Consider the following 4945-nt stretch of genomic DNA (forward strand, 5'->3'; position numbering starts at 1 on the left):
GTAACATTTTTATTATAATTTTTAATTTTCAAAATGAGAGATCAAATATTGATTACATATATTTCTGTCCATGAATAACAATTATCTATGTAATTTGTGCCTTATTAATTATAACTTTTATCAAAATAGGACTACTTAGTGTTACTGTTTTGTACACTCTGAATTCTATTTTTCACTAGATAAGTTGTAGGAAATACATAAAATATTTTCTCTCAGTGAGCTAAATGCTAGATAATAGATAAAGTAATCCTACACAATATATTATATACTAGAGAACAATGCTATAAAGAGTTACATTTTTGATAATAATCAGGTTTTTGAACACTGAGCACATCTCTTATTTTTTATTAATACCAAATGTGCAGTTAAAATAAAGCTAAATGGAATATTTAGAAATGAGACCTTTTAGATATTAAATAAAACATGTCACATTAAATTAAATGATTGAAGTTAGATATTCAGTATCATATCTAGTGTTTCAGGAACAATAGAGTATCTTATCAAGAAGAAAGCTAGCTTGAACCAAAAGCTTGAGTATTCCCAGTAGGTAAAACAATCACAATGTCCAATACTTGTATAACAAGAATAACAGGCTGAAAACTCAAGATGCTCATATTTTGAGATTTCTTGTGTTAATATGTTGTTTGTGATAACCACAGGCACAATTTTAAATGATAAAACAAAGGTGAAAAGATAAACTGAAAAGGCCAAGAATAAGAAGTAATGTTAGACTTTCCCAGATTCTGATTTAAAAATAGTGAAGCAAAAAGAAATAGAAAATATATAAACAATATGCATTTATTTTTACCAGAATTGGTTTATTGAAATTTTATTAGTTTTACTTGAATTGGCTTGAGGACTGTTGAAAAGAGACTATCAGTTTAAACAGAAAGATGGCTCCTCAATTTGAAGTAGCAGAATGATATCGAATAGTTGAAAAGGTTTTTGTTGGTGCTATTTTTCTTCCTCTGGAAGATAGATGGCAAAGTTTACAATAAAAACAAAACAAAACGTAAGTGTGTCATTTGTCTGATTTGCTAGTAGCATTTCTACTCTAAGATCTTCCGTATTTATAGATAGCAAGGTAAGACAACATAAAGTTCAATACCCTTGGAAATGTTCTCATAATTCCCTAGTCTCTATCTGTCCCTACAGTAGTTGGATTATCCAAGAAATCTGATTAATTTTCTACCACTTGTGTTTCTCTTCATATTGGCTTAGACTCTAGACACGACTCTAGACATGACGTTCCCAAGAACTCCAAAAGGTTTTCCATAATACAGACACATTTTCTGTCTCTGTCTCCTTTATCTCTTTCTCTGTCTCTCTCTCTCTAACACACACAATCCTAAACACACACACACACACACACACACACACACACACACACACATAGACACAGACGATGATATTTGTCATTTTTAGGTTGGATTGACTAGTGGAGGGAAATGATAAGTAAGGATATTATTTCATGAGGGAATGCGTACGATTTTTAAAAAACAGTGGATGAATTGGAGTGTCTGCATAGAATTATTAGAAATAAGTATTCACATGGTCAAAGGTTTATCTCTCAGTTAATGACTATAAGATTGCTTTGATTTATTTTTACTTTTCAATATTTAGTTTTCCCATTTCCATATTATGAGGAGTAATAGCATTATATATAATGATATAGGTTTGCAATACCTAAAGTGTATTTTGTGTGCTTAGATTTCTATCGTGAGCATACAAAGTATTTTGTAATTGCAGATATGGATAGTCTAAAAATGGCATAAAACATTATTTTGCTTTTCAAATGGAATAATCTCAGAAAAAAATCTATCAGTTCTTTAACTTTTTTTCTTTTTATTTTTCGTTTTTAATAATTTTTTAATAATTGCTTTTGTCTTCCTCTTCCTTCTCAAATCCTCCCTTCCAATCTGGAGGAGAAGAATGGAATTTCATGTCTCTCTCTGCCTTTCCTATAACCATTCTTTAAGTGAATGCACATTTCACTGAGGAGAGATTTTTAATTCTGTTATCACTTTCAGGGCTGAATAGCTATAAGCAAAAAACAAGGAAGATAACAAACAAACAAATTTCTTGCAAATATTAAATAGCCTTCATTGCATTATTTGTGTACTATTATACCCTCAAGTATGTTTCCCTCTACTCAGGAATTTTTTGTATCAAGCAGAAAGTATGATGAAAGTATGGAGCAAGAGGAAAAGAACATCAAGGGTTTACATAATATATTAGTTAAGAACAAAACTGCTATAATCTAGAATCCAGATAAAGATAAACACAAAATTCTTGAGCTAAAGTGAGGAAGGTACCATGACATATAAGAACTGAGGAGGACAGCGGCAAAATGAATCAGGTAAAGGAAACCCATGTCCTCTCTGTGACAATGAAGAGGGTCTTCTGAAGTTATGTATCATGTCTGTCTCTCTGTTGTGTAAAGTTGAATCACAGTGGAAGTATGAGTGTTTCAGGACATGAATGGCCATCCTCTCTGAAGGTAGGGAGAGTAGCCTAAGACAGCAAAACCAGAGCAGAGCCACTGGGGGAGGAGATCTAGGATGGGAACCAAAGCAAGACAGTGAGTCATGAGTCATACTCACACATTTGTATCATTAATTTTAAGGAGAATGATATAAATTCTTACAATAATCTTTAGTCAATGAAAATGACTGCAACTTTTATTTTTATTTATTTTTCAGGAATGAGCCAGGTGTTACTTGCTCATGCCTCCCTCCAATCCTAGCTACTCTGAGACAGATGTGAGGGTTTCAGTTTGAATCCAGCCAGTTTCGGGAAAAAAAAATAATCCGTAAGACACTTTTTCAATTAACTACCACAACACAGAAACGACAGTCAAACCCGAAAGGGTGAGTATGGTAGTAAGCACCATATGAAGAGAGAAAAAAAAGGAAAAAAAACGTAAACTAATAACTGCTCTCAAGGCACAGAGTAGGGTTAACGATGTATGTGCTCGTGCATATTTGGTGCAGTAGGGATTGACCCTTTCACTTAGCTTGAATTTATGGTCTCATCACTTTCCTTGAAGCATTTAAGGTACAGCACCAATTCAAGCTTTTATGAATGTTATTAGAGATAAGCCTCACGGACTTTCCTTGTCCACCCATGGAACTTCAATCCTGACATCTCAGCTTCATGAGTAACTACAAATACAGGCACCAACAAGCAGTTTGATACTGTTGAACATAAGTTTGTGGGGCTATTGTTGTTGTTGTTTGTTTGTTTTTGACTCAGGGCCTGAGCACAGTTCCTGTCTAATTTTACTCAAGGCTACCATACTCTACCTCAAGAGCAACAGTGCCACTTCGGCTTTTTCTATTTATGTTGGGACTGAGGAACCCAGGACTCAGTGCATCCTAGACAAGCACTAAGACACATTACCAGCCCCTGAACGTAAGTTTTTCGTGAAAATAATGCAATGATCCACACATACAAGTAAACTCAATGTCTCCTGAAGATACTAAGACGACTTGGCCAGCACAAATAATGATAGTGAGGGGGGAAAAAAAAATCCCAACACCCCCCTGAAAGTTTCCTCTACCTGGAATCTTATGGAAGGTTGCGCAGAGCTCAGAAAAACCGCTGATGCCAAGAAACTGATGCATGGAATAGTTTGGCCAGCTGAATCGACACCAGGGCAGCAACATCACAGACTAAGCTGGGCCAACAGTCACGGGGAATCGAAAACTAAAATGACAATGCAGGGATAAAGCACAGAGTATAGAGATAATTAGTCTCCTTTCAAAACCTCCATCAGTCCCTGAGAGGGGTGCACCATTCTTGGAGGTACTGCAATACCAGGTCCATGCATGGAGTGGGCAGAGCAAGCTCCTATTCCGACTATTGGCTCCTCAGATAGAGGATGTATCAGATATTAAACTGATAAGAACAGATACTACCCTTAATCTTAGCCAAAAGGCCGAGAAGCGATCGACTACAACTTCTAATAAGACAAAATGACTTTCTCTTTTGCAATCTTGTCCTATCTTCCTATTATTATTATTAGAATTAAACCTATGGCCTTGTGTATTCAAGGCAAATGTTTGAGCATGTGAGCTATGCCCCTAGCCTTTTTGTTTGTGTTTTGTTTTTGAGATAGAATATCCCTAACTTTGTTCCAAGTGTCCTCAAAATCAAGATTCTCCTGTCCCTGCTTCTCAAATAGCTGGGATTAAAGATATGCACCACCAAGCCATGCTGATTATATTTCTCTTAAAACATAAAATATAAATATTTTTGGACTAGAATTTGGGGTCCAAAAGAGTTGAGCATGAAGGTTCTGTATTTCCTAACTATGGGCTAGGGGGGAACCAGCCTAAGGTGATATGTTGGTATACTATAAGCAAATTTTACATGGTATACTTGATGTTGAGTTTTAATTAATAAAGTTAATGTGATTTAGTTGATGAACAAGAATGCTTATGATTTTCTTCTATGGGAGCTGCTGTTTGTAGGTTTTTCTACTCTTTTCCTTTAGTTCTTTCTGAAATTGCAAATAGATAACTATACTTATGTCTTTGCAAACTCTGTGCAGTTTTCTTACCTGATTAAATTGTGGAAAGAATTTTTAATGGGCAAATGTTCTCATTTGGCCTGTCACAAATTAGAAATGAAGCATTTCCTCTTCCTTAGATCAAGGCTTTCACTTCCAATGCAATGTAACATCTAAGCATGAACACAACAAAATGGAAAATGGCTACCCTATGGATCAGCACAGCATTTTCTCTGCAGGTTCCAGGTAGGATTGACATCAGCTGATGTGTATTCCAGCCACTTCTCACACTGGTGCAGGGGGTAGCATGTCCTGTCACACACACATGGTTAAATGAGAAGGAAAAAGATGAATTAATTTTTAGTTCTTCTAGTTAGATGCTCTGAAATAAATCCTGGACTAGGAACCAGGAAACCCATGGTGTACACACAC

General features: G+C 35.4%; 1 pseudogene; it reads right to left on the reverse strand.

Annotated features, from left to right (window-relative positions):
• Positions 1–3785: 3785 nt before the first annotated feature.
• LOC125350973 lies at positions 3786–3952 on the reverse strand (annotated as a pseudogene).
• Between the last annotated feature and the right edge of the window lie 993 nt (positions 3953–4945).

The sequence above is a fragment of the Perognathus longimembris genome, chromosome 4 (genome assembly GCF_023159225.1).
Source record: "Perognathus longimembris pacificus isolate PPM17 chromosome 4, ASM2315922v1, whole genome shotgun sequence".
Lineage (NCBI taxonomy): Eukaryota > Metazoa > Chordata > Mammalia > Rodentia > Heteromyidae > Perognathus > Perognathus longimembris.